This window comes from Leucopleurus acutus, assembly GCF_964270905.1.
Source record: "Leucopleurus acutus genome assembly, chromosome: 8".
NCBI lineage: Eukaryota > Metazoa > Chordata > Mammalia > Artiodactyla > Delphinidae > Leucopleurus > Leucopleurus acutus.
This window is the reverse complement of record NC_139151.1, coordinates 43,865,702-43,878,301: the sequence shown is the minus strand read 5'-3', so window position 1 is coordinate 43,878,301 and position 12,600 is coordinate 43,865,702.

Here is a 12,600-nt window from a genome sequence, read left to right as displayed (position 1 = left end):
TCTTTTTCCTCATTTCCATATGGAACTTTTTGAAAAAATATTACTATGCCCACCCAGTACTTAAGGAATAGGGAGTTTTGCTTCACCTCCTTGAAAGTGGAGTATCTACATAAATTATTTGGAATTCTTCTGCATGAGAGATTAGTCTATGCCCTCCCTTTGTTTACTTATTCAATCATTTATATGTATCAGTATAAACTCATGGATATTTATTTTATAAACCTAGAGTAAATTTCCCTGGATTTTTTTTTTAAAACAAAGTCCAAACTGTGATCATATTGTCTCACCCTCACTGATTTACAACTGTTGGTTTTGTAACAGAGAAGAACAAACCTAATAAAATAAAAATTAAAAAAAAAAAAGAGGAACAAACCTGACTCCATACTGTATCTATTCCTTTAGCTCTAACCTTTGTGCTCTGTTGCTTGTGCTTAGTCATGCAGGCTCTGCATCTCTGTAAAAGAATATTGCCTTGGGCTTCCCTGGTGGCGCAGTGGTTGAGAGTCCGCCTGCCGATGCAGGGGGCACGGGTTCGTGCCCTGGTCCTGGAAAATCCCACATGCCGCGGAGCGACTGGGCCCGTGAGCCATGGCCGCTGAGTCTGCGCGTCCGGAGCCTGTGCTCCGCAGTGGGAGAGGCCACAACAGTGGGAGGCCTGCGTACCACACACACACACAAAAAAAAGAATATTGCCTTTAGCCTGAAATGTACATGATAGCCCATTCTCAAGGCTCTGCCTCCCAGGCTTGACCTTTAAAGATGTTAACACTTTCCATTCATATAGAGTTAAAAAGTTGCAGAACAGAAAATAACATTTGCCTTGTTGGGAGATTTACAGGAACATGGTGACCAGACCCTCATGGACAGATTGGAGAACAAAGGATTACCTTAACCCCTCCAGGGTCTGGCCAGCACCAAGAAGTTTGCAATAACCATCCACATCCCCTTTCCTTCTAGTATAAAAGAAGTCTGAATTCTAACCTGGGTAAAAGGGTTCTTTGGGACACTAGTCTGCCATCTTCTTGGTCTGACAGCTTTCTGAATAAAGTCGCTATTCCTTGCCCCAACACCTCGCCTCTTGCATTATTGGCCTGCCATGTGGTGAGTAGTATAAGCTTGGACTCTATAAGAGTTTTTAGGGCATGTTTGCATCTGGAGTCTACTGAAACAGAGCTGAAATGTAGTGTCACACATCTGGGTGACACACATTCTAGAAAACCAATGGCTGAGTTACTGAGAGAAATGCTGAATATACATATCCTTTTCCACCCTTATATTAATGATATATACAGGTAATATTAAAGCTAGGAAATGATGACTTTTTTGAAATGTAAGAAAATATGCAAAAGATTGGCTTGGTGTGGAGCTGTCACATTTTACATGTTATGCTACAGAGTAAATGTGAGATACTGTAGCTGTAAGATCCAAATGTGAGATACTGTAGTGGTCCAAGGAAGAGATCTTGGACTTCCAACTGGCTGTAGAGAAAGTAAATGGGGTTAGTGTAAAATATAAGAACGAAATTTAAAGCAAATATACAGAGAAACTATGGTAACTCCGTTTTCTAAACAAAAATTAGAATAGGTGTTTTTAATTGATTTGAAAACAGGACAAAATTTGTCTGGGAAAATGCAGAATGTTGAAATGCAGAATACATTTCTGCAGAATGCAGCTAACATATTGAATAGACTGTTAGGTATAATTATAAATATTCATTTACTATCACAACAGCCTATCAGATAGGTTTTATCATCTACATTTTTCAGCTAAGGGAGAGAGACACAGAAAATTTAAGTAACTGGCATATAGTAAGTTTCTAAATCTGGCACCAGAGTCAATGCCATTGTCTCTACCCTGCATTGCCTCTCTGGTTGGACTCTGTTAGTACATGTGATGGACACAGGGATAAACCATCCAGACTTCCTTCAAGGAAGGATGTGTGCCCCCATTTCTGGGAGTGCTGTCTGTAGACAGACTTCTACAAAGTGGGAAGAAGAAGTCAGCCCCTTTGGGGAGTGCACAGACCAGAGACTCTCCCTAGCACAGTCATTTTTGGGGCAACAAAAATCCAATGACTACAGGAGTTGGGGTTGTAATGGCACAACCGTTGTGTCCCAAAGGGGAGCATTTTGATAGGCCATTTAAGCTCTGGAGCTACCCGTAGAATTTGTCAGGGATCTTACCAGGTCTGCATTGCAGTTTGACTCCTGCCCAGTCCTGCTTTCTCTCCTTCCTTTCCACAGGTCTTGATCATAAGGGCACTTCCTACTAAAACGCTGTGCACTAAACTCTGTCCCAAAGTTAGCACCTTGGAAACCAACCCATGACAACACGCCTGCATGTGAAAGGCTATAGAAAATGAAGGCGATTTTCTCTAATTCCAGATTCCCCATCTACGTTAATAGAAAGGAAATAATAATGATTAACATGGCAATAGCTATATGTGTCAGGCATTAGTCTAAATACTTTATATATTTTAAATAAGAGTATTTTCCCAGAAAATGTGTGACGGTGGTAATAGTATCCCTATTTTACATAGGAGGAAACCAGTTCACACAGAATTTTAGTAACTTGGCTAATATTGCACAAACAGATGTAATTTGGTGAATGGAAGTAGGTCTGCTCTATTTTACATATAACAATTGTTGCTCCCAGAGCTAACTAAAGGCAGAGCTGAGACAAGACCTGGCCCAGTGCTTTTTCCCTTTTTCCAGGCTCTTTCTGGTCCACAGTGCCATGGGGGTTGTTGAGAATACCCTAGCTTACATGTGTGAATGCACTCTGAAAAGAATAAAAATTGACTTAATTTTCCTTTCTTTTGCCTTTTTTGACCGAAGACTAATATATTAGCCTAAATGTTACCAACTTTTTAAAGTTAAAAACCAACAGACCGGGCTTCGCTGGTGGCGCAGTGGTTGAGAGTCCGCCTGCCAATGCAGGGGACACGGGTTCGTGCCCCGGTCCGGGAGGATCCCACATGCCGCAGAGTGGCTGGGCCCATGAGCCATGGCCGCTGAGATTGCGCGTCCGGAGCCTGCGCAAAAAAAACAAAAACAAAAACAAAAACAAAACAAAACAAAAAAACAGACCTACATCAAAAAAGAGATAAACTAATTTTCTAACCTGTCGATTATCTACATACTTGAATAAATCCTCAAATCGGAAGTCAGTAAGTTTAAAAGGGACAAATAAAGAAAAGACAGCCTTTTCCTATTTGCTTCGAGCAATGGTCTCATACTGAGACATTTACTAAGGGCAGCAAATAAGGTCAGAGAGTCCCATGTGGGAGATGGTACTGACAGGGCAAAGGAAAATTTCACCACTAAAACAGTCTGAAAGTGAACTGGGCATACTCACATTCACAGAGTTGGGATGGGTGATGGTGATAAATGGTAGCAACCAAATCTTTCAGTAACATCCATGTAATAAACATTTATTTAGTAACTACTACAAACCCAACAAGGCCATCCTCTTAGGACTGCACAGACATAGCCTATTATTGTCCATGTTCCTAGCCCCCAACAGACTATGGGCTGTTTGATACCATAGTCTATGCCCTACTCACTGTGTATCCTCAGCACCTTTTGCAAGTGTGATGCAAAGTAGGTACAAAATCAATGTTTGTACAATAAGTGAATTAATGGAGGGGGCTTCTTGAAGATATTGAAAATAAGTAAATATTTTCATTTAGGTATTCTGCATTTCAGGCTAACAAGAACTAGAGTAATGACCATAGTTAAGCTCAAGGGTGTCACTTGCATTGTCCAGCAAGCAGTCATATTTGGAAGAAAGAAAGAAACAGAGAAAGAGAGAAAGCGAGAAAGAAAGAAAGAAAGAAAGAAAGAAAGAAAGAAAGAAAGAAAGAAAGAAAGAAAGAAGAAAGGAAGGAAGGAAGGATGGAAGGAAGGGAAGGAAGGAAAGAAGGAAGAAAGGGAGAAGGGAGGGAGGGAGGAAGAAAGGAAAAAGAACTAAAGAAGGAAAGAAGGAAGAGAAGATTTATAAAAGCATTAGATTAAGTCTTAAATGGCAGACTGTAACTCTCCAGGGAGAAACAACTATTGCCAAGAAATTAAATTTTAATAAAAACTTTATCTGCCTTATGTTGTATTTGATTTGCCACACTCTTTGATTTCTTGTACATTGACAGGGTAATCAGATAAACACAAAGGTGCTACACTTGCTTTTACGGTCATATTTTTCTCCTTTCAGTGAGGGTAAGGTTGAAAGAAACCCCACTTCAGATTCAAACAAGATTAAAGCCAACGCTAAAATTGTCAGTTCAAATAGAACATGATGCACGTTGGTGAGAACAAATCTTAATCTTTCAAAATTCAAAGCAAATGTAATGCTCTTAGTTGCTTCAGGAAGAGTTAGAATTTGTAAATAATATTTGTGTAATGGACTTCATTTTAATTACAGTCATGTTCTTTCCACATGCTAGTGCTGAAGGTGGAATGGGAATACCTTTCCAAACCACTACTGTTCAAGGACACCATGCTCTGTTTCCAGGGCTTAGGAGTGTCCTGGACAGTTAAGAGAGGAGTAGCCACAGCACAGGTAGCTCAGGTGTACTCAACAAATCTTCGGGCTGATCAGCAACTCTCCTGGAAGGTTCTCAGACTTGAAGCAAGTAGGTGATGATGGGCTATCCTGTCTAAGAGTTCTGAGATCAGCTAACATGGAACCTCACATAGGTGATGTGCAGTACCTCTGCAAATGGTCACAAGCATAGGACTACAAGCTTTCTCTGGCATCCATGGAGCTGTGAGCACTGGTGACTGAAATGTACTTGGCAGTCTCTTGATGATGATTCTGGGTCTCTACTCATACCACCCCTCTATCTGTCCTTCTTCCCAGGCTCTTATGACTTCCTCCAAGGTCACTTTCCAACCAGATCTCCTCCATGCTCTACCCCTACCTTTCAATTCATGAATTTCAGCTAGTTTCCCTTAGGAGTGGGGCTAGACTGCGCTTATCATAAAGGAGAGACCTAAGCAAACAGGTTTTGTTGACTATTAATCTGAATTGAACTCCATCAAGAAACATTTTGACTGTTAGCTATCTACACTTAGATTAGCTTCACTCTCAGATTCGTCTCTTGTTCAATGTCCTATGGACTCATAGTTTTGCTAAGACGTGGTATAAGTAAAACACTAAAAGAGCTATTTCACTATAAACTTTGTAAATTATTGAGAAACAAACATAAATGTTTTATGGTCATGTGGAACGGTCATACTAAAATTAAGAGAGAGGTACTCTCCCCACTCCTCCATGAGAAATGCAGCTCAACTTCAGGTCATTGGCTTTGAAGACTATCCCGGGCACCAGCTTGGTGCCTCCAGGATTCCAGCATGTCAGCAGCACCTGTACTCAGTAGCTCATGCCTGTTGCATTCAATTTATCCATGGAAAGGGAGCTGGAGCATGAAGAGTGGGAAGAGAATTTGATAGAAGCAATAAGGCCACTGACCAAATTTATCCATGGCAATTTGAAGTAAAATATTTGTAGAGATGTTATCAGGAAATGAGTGAAACATAGACTGCATACAGGTAAACAGGAGAAATAAGCAAATGATAATTTAATGAATCTTAAAGTTGTAGATAACTGAGACAATGGCGAACAAACAGAACACAAGCAGACATTCATCACAGTGTAAATCTGGCCAAAATGGCTGTATCAAGGGGTGAAGTGGAATTAAGAATATATGTCTGAGTTTGATTGCTTGTGTTTGGCTCCGATTGAGATATATCATTTGCAGAATGGATTTGCCAAGTATAAGATGAAACAACAGATAAAATTTAGTCTGCTGGGATATGATGCCAACAGGAAGAAACAGAGGTGCTTTTAGGATGCTATCCTGATGACTTACAGTCCTGCCTATGCTTCGACACTGGAAACGAAAGGCAACAACTTTGCCCATGAAGATGTACTTATTGTAGAAGGCATTAGAAGCCTAGCTAGCAAGCAACCTCAATTCCCCAGGAAATGTGCATTCATTGCAAAACAACTATTATGGGAAGCATTGTGTTCAAAGGGCAAGGATGTCTGTACGCATCCTAGGGAGCTGAGAGTTAGGATTTAAATGTGGACTTTGACTTCAGGTCTGAGGATTCTCCATCCTTATTATACAATGGGATAAGTGCTCACCACTGCATCAAAGACCTATATGTTGTTAAAAGTTCTTCTTCACTGACTCTAAGCCTGTCACCCATTCCAATGCTACCTTGGAGTTCTTAGAGTTAAAAAGATCACTATGCTTAGTACGATTTTTTGTGGCATAAAACACTGGTAAAAGTAGATGAAATGAATACCAATAGAAACTGAATGTAATAAAAGCCTAATGATGAACTGCAATACTCCAGGGGAAAACTTATATAAAATATCTAATAAAGTTGTACTATAGGAAAGAGAGGCCCTTGAAGAGATGGTGAGAAGAAATGTTCCCAAGGGAATTTAAAGGGGACTCTTAAAAAATGGTAGAGGGAGAGGAAAGATTACAACAACGAGAATAAAAGAAGCAGTTATCTCAAGCTATGACACTTAAGAGGGTTTCACTTCTGGACCACAAATTTTAAGAGCACATAAGGTTACTGGAAAACAGCAGAAGGCTACCTTGTGGCCAGTGAATTCCTAGAAGGCAGGAGGTACAGAGATCATAGAACAAGTACAAAGGCCAGGAGGTGAGAGAACTCATCATGGGTACCAGGAAGATGGCTTTAGTGATTTTTTTTTTGCCGTACACGGGCCTCTCACTGTTGTGGCCTCTCCCGTTGCAGAGCACAGGCTCTGGACGCGCAGGCTCAGCGGCCATGGCTCACGGGCCCAGCCGCTCCGCGGCATGTGGGATCTTCCCGGACCGGGGCACGAACCTGTGTCCCCTGCATCGGCAGGTGGACTCTCAACCACTGTGCCACCAGGGAAGCCCGGCTTTGGTGATTTCTAAAAGAAAGAAAAAAGTCACAGCTGAAGAACCTCTTTTTGTTTTAACACTCCCAAGTAAATTAACTCACAGGCCAGGAACATGGCAGCAAGGCTGCAGAGGCAGGGAGGAAAATAGGGTAGGTATTCATCAACTTTCTATATAATTCTCCCAGCTCATCATGAAATTTGTGGCTTTTGTTTAAGCATGCTAATGTACCTCTATCCCTCTAGTGCCTGATGCATGCCCCGTGTAAGAATACTGCCTCGTTTCTTATATCGCACGCTACTTTATTATATTACACGTGCATATTAAAACACTGACCAAAGTGAGGCTATTTATAAAATTTGCCATCTGCAGCCCTCAAATTCATCAAATGAGGGATAGAAGTTACAAGAACAATTCCAATAGGTCTTCTGCACACTTTGGAAATTTGTGGCAAGGAGCTAATATTTTACCTAAATTAATAGGTAAAATAAACTTTATCTAACGTTTAGATATGCTAACCAACCAAAAGTTAGATGTCACAGGTTAGTTTCCCTGGGAAGCAGATTCTGAGAAGCAGATTAACTTGCAAAATGTTTAGTATAAAGTACCCTTGGGATCCACACCTATGGGCCTGTGGAAGGAAGGAGATGGAAACAGGATGGGGTAGGGAGAAATGGATATGCAAGGTAAACTTAACAACAGTCTCAGCTGACCCCATGGGGAGCTCTGTAGTTATAAGGATCCTTCAGCATTGTCCCAACTTGGGTCAACACAGCCAGATCTTCATGCCCTGACATGTACTAGAGATTTCATGTGGGCCACCCCGCAAAGAGTGTGTGTTTGGGCAAGGTGGCGCCATAGCTGGGATGATCTCTGAAGGGGCTTGTGATTCACGGTCACGACTGACAACCCTCTCAGCTGTCAGGGTATTGAGTCCTTCACTGATGGGGCATCTGGAAAGCTCATCAAATGTCCACCCTCTAGGACATCTGTGTGTCCAAGACTACAGCAGGTAATGTAGAGAAGATAGATGCATAAAATGTTTAGATATGGCTCTCTCGCTTGAGTAGAGAGTAGAAGAGACTATGTAACATGCCCATTCAAGAGGAAGTAGAGTATATTTGAGTCAGTTCAGACACTTGGGAGTTGTGTGAGCATAACTCTTCTATGGCTCAAATATTTACTTGGAAATTGTAGGTAACAACTGTGTTCGTTTTCTGCTGCTGTAACAAATTATACAAATTTAGCAACGTAAGACAACACACATTTATTATCTCCCAGTTATCTAGGTCAAAAGCCCAGGTGGACTTGGCTGGATTCTGGGCTCCGGATCCCACCAGGTGGAAATCAAAGTGTCCACAAGCCTGCATTCCTTTCTAAAAGCTCTAAGGGAGAATGCATTCCTGCTCATTCAGGATATGGGCAGAATTCAGATTCTTACAGTTGTAGGACTAGGGTCTTCTTTCCTTTGTTGTCATTTGAGGGCTGCTCCCAGGTTCTAGACACCAGATATATTCCTTGGCGTGTGGCCCCCTTACTCTGTCTTCAAAGATACTAACAGTGGGTCACGTCCCTTTCATGCTGTGGATCTCTCCTGCATCTTCTTCTGTCACATCTCTGATTGCCTTTAGCATCTTCTTTTTCCACTTTTAGGGGCTCATGTGATTAGACTGGGCCCAGCCAAATAATCCAGGATAACCCCTCTTTTTTAAGGTCCATCACCTTAATTTGCAAAATTCCTTTTGCCATGTAACATATTCATAGGTTCCAGGGATTAGGGTGGGGACATCTTTGGGAGCCACTATTCTGCCTATCACAATGACTCATAATGATGTGTGAAGAGATACTTTTAAATGTCTGTATATCTGACACAGAGTAAACCCTCAGTAAACGAAGCTCACACCGGGAGTTTGGAAAAGAGATTGATTAATAAGCACTGGAATCATCAGTAAAAGCTTCATAGAGAATGGGGGCTGAGTCTTGAAGGATAAAGAGAATTTGGATAAAGGAAAGGATGGAGAAAAAGGCCATGATGTCCTAGAATAATATAAAGAAAAGAACAAATGCAGCAAGTTCTCATAGCAAGAGGCAAGATTTAAAGAAAAATAATTCTGAATTCAAATGCTTACTTTGCTTGTAATAAGATCTGTTATCTTAAGCAATTTAATAAACCTCTCTGGGCCTCAGTTTTCCCTTTTTAAAAAACTGTTGTTGTCTATTGACAACATTCTAGGACAAAAGCAAGAAATTTTAGTATCCTCTCTTTGCTCCCTCAGTTTCACTGATTACAGCAAACCCACATTGTCTTTACAACCACATTTATAGCTATTCTGGGGGGATAAACAAATTCATCTCTAACCTACTTGTGTCATTGCAAAATAGCTCCTCAGGTTAATAGCTCCTCAGGTTTCATAAGCAGACGAGGAGAAGGGTTAGAGCAGCAGTTTTCAAACTTCCTCAATGTTTCAACCCATCAGTGGAAATTTTGGTGAGTGTATTTCCAATATATGAACAATATGTATATTCACCAGATATATACATTCATCCATATGTGTTCATACATTAGAAGTACATATTATACATATGTGATATTAACATATACATTTGCGTTAATATAAATATGAATAAACCTAAATCATGTTTTATTTTAATTTTAGATAAAATAATTATTAACAGAAGTGTTAAGAGATTCCTTTTACGTTACAATTGATCGTCATGCATAATTCTTAAAGTGCCTTTGAACAGAGATCGCCTTGAGTTTAGTTCAGAATGCCACAGTGTGTTCATTCTGACAAGTCTGTCCCTGCCACACTTGCACTGTCTTCATAACCTCAGAGAGCATCCTTCTTTTTTGACTTGTTCAAAGAACCATCCCAACAAGTACCTAAAAAGGGTATGTTTGGTCTCACGGTAAAAGATTGAACTGGGGTGGCTTCTACTTAATGTTGCATTAAGAAATATGCAGATCAAGAGAAAATTTTCAAACAGCCTAAAACTGTTACTGATCAAAAATTCAGTGAAACTTGTTCAGGAAAACTCTGGAGATTAAGAAGGAAGGTAAAGTGTGCATTTTACTTGGCACAACTGCATGAGGTGTCAGGGTCCCAGTCCTCAGGAACTGCCAGGTGGCCTCGTCACTATAGGGAAAAGAGCTCTTGGGAGCCTCCACCTGTGCTTTTTTCCTCCAGGAGGAGTGTTCTGACAGCTCAAGCTTCTTCTCTGAGGAAAAGACTGCCTCTTGCCTCTGTTGCTTCTGATTGCCCCCTGTCCTCATGGATTATGCCTCTGACTTCAATATTAAGATCAACCCCCCCTACACACAAGCAGTTCTTACTCCTCCACAGCTTAAAATTTAAAAAATTGCCTCACACACGTGGAAGCAACCTCTGTCCATTGACAGAGGAATAGATAAAGAAGATGTGGTACATATATACAGTGGAATACTACTCAGCCATAAAAAAGAATGAAATAATGCCATTTGCAGCAACATGGATGGACCTAGAGATTATCATACTAAGTGAAGTAAGTCACACAGAGAAAGATAAATATCATATGATATCACTTATATGTGGAATGTTAAAAAATGATACAAATGAACTTATTTTCAAAACAGAAATAGACTCAGACATAGAAAAAACTTGCGGTTACCAAAGGGCAGGGGAGGAAAGGATGAATTGGGAGGTTTGGATTAAAATATACACATTACTATATATAAAATAGATAAACAACAAGGACCTCCTGTATAGCATAGGGAACTATATGCAATAATTTGTAATAACCTATAATGGAAGAGAATGTAAAAAAGGAATATATATATTTTTATATCTATCTATCTATCTGTCTATCTATCTATCTATCTATCTATACAGCTGAACCACTTTGCTGTATACTGGAAAGTAACACAACATTGTAAATCAACTATATATATTTCAATAAAACTTTTAAAAAGAAGTGAGATTTGGATTCACATATATACACTATTGATACTAAGTATAAAATAGATAACTAATGAGAACCTACTGTATAGCTCAGGGAACTCTACTCAGTGTTCTGTGGTGACCTAAATGGGAAGGAAATCCAAAAAAGAGGCGATATATGTATACCTACAGCAGATTCACTTTGCTGTACAGTAGAAACTAATACAGTGTAAAGCAACTATACTCCAATAAAAATTATTTTAAAAATAAGAAGTGAAAAAAAATTGCCTCATGCATACCTTCCCTCTCCATCACAATACTAGTGAATAGAGTTAGATTTGTAGAACCTTGTTAGAGAAATTTAGATTGAATGTTTCTTGAAATGAATCACTGAGGATTTTGTTCTGAGAACTTAAAAGACTTTAGGAAGATGGTCTTGTCAGCTGGATTGGAAAAGCATAGGATATGGTGGCTGGGAATGATTGGGAGTGGGGAGAAGGGCTCAGAGTTGTACTAGCCAATAATTTAACCATGGTGTGGGGAGATGCTCGCATGGGTCCCCCATCTATGTCTTTGTATGGAGTGATAAAAGAGAAAGTTTAATCAGGTGTTTACAATATTTATGATAGTTATTTGTAATGCACATTGGATGAGCACACTGCTAGATGCTATATAAAAAAGGAAAATTAAAATTTGATCATAAATATATTCTTTCAGAACTTCCTCTTTTTTGTAATATAATCTACTCTGGGGATTGCAAAGGAGAAGTTCAAGTGAAATTAAATTATTAAGTAATACGTTATTAAGGAAGTCAGGGGCTGGGGGGATTCTGGCACATAGTTGAAAAATAACTATGTTCTGGTTTTGGTGCTGCTACCAATTTGACTGTGTGATTTTTGGCAAAACACCTAGATCTATAGTTTCCTCAGCTTAAAAAAAAAGTATTCAAAAATACAAATTCCAAGAATCTTCTTGATTTAGAAAAGAATATGATTGTAGAAGAATAAAAAATGCTGAATTGGGGGAAATTTTCCTTCTTTCTTCTCTTTTTCAAGCATCATGCATCATTCTTCAACCACAGTTGATTTTTCTTCAACCGTGGTTGCAGAAATATATAAATAATATATAAGTAATATATATGTACTTATATATTATTAATCTATAGCATGTGTGATCCTATTTTCAAGTGTTTTTAAGAGGATGTAGCATATAATTAAATAGTCACTATATGGCATTTTAACAGTAACTCAACATAAATAGAACCAACATTTAATAATAATCATTTCTTCATAAAAACACAAAATGATCAAAATTACATTTTCCTCTGGAAGTTGTACTGTTGCAATATTGTAAAAGAGCTAAGAGATTTCCAAGGTAAGAAAGCTAAGTGCCATGTTGATAATTTGAGGAAGTCCATGCATATGATACATATAGAGGACTCCTCAATTATCTGCTCTGATGGATAGAAGCATTAGCACAGAGAACCTAAAAACAATTACGGTACATCTAACTCTGAACTAAGCTTACAAAATTATGCGTAAACATGACTGTATCTAATGTCTTGAATGTATCTAATGTCTTGAGGATTAACAATACTTCAAATTAATACTTCGAATTAAATAATGAAATTTCAATTCAGGAGACACAGGAAGTGTCCAGTTTCACCATCAACAAGTGCTTTAAAGAGAATGAAAATTATCACCTCTTCTTCCAAGTAAAGAAATAGCTTAAAACTGACTAACCTATTTCTTCAAGTTTACTTTCTGTAGACAATTA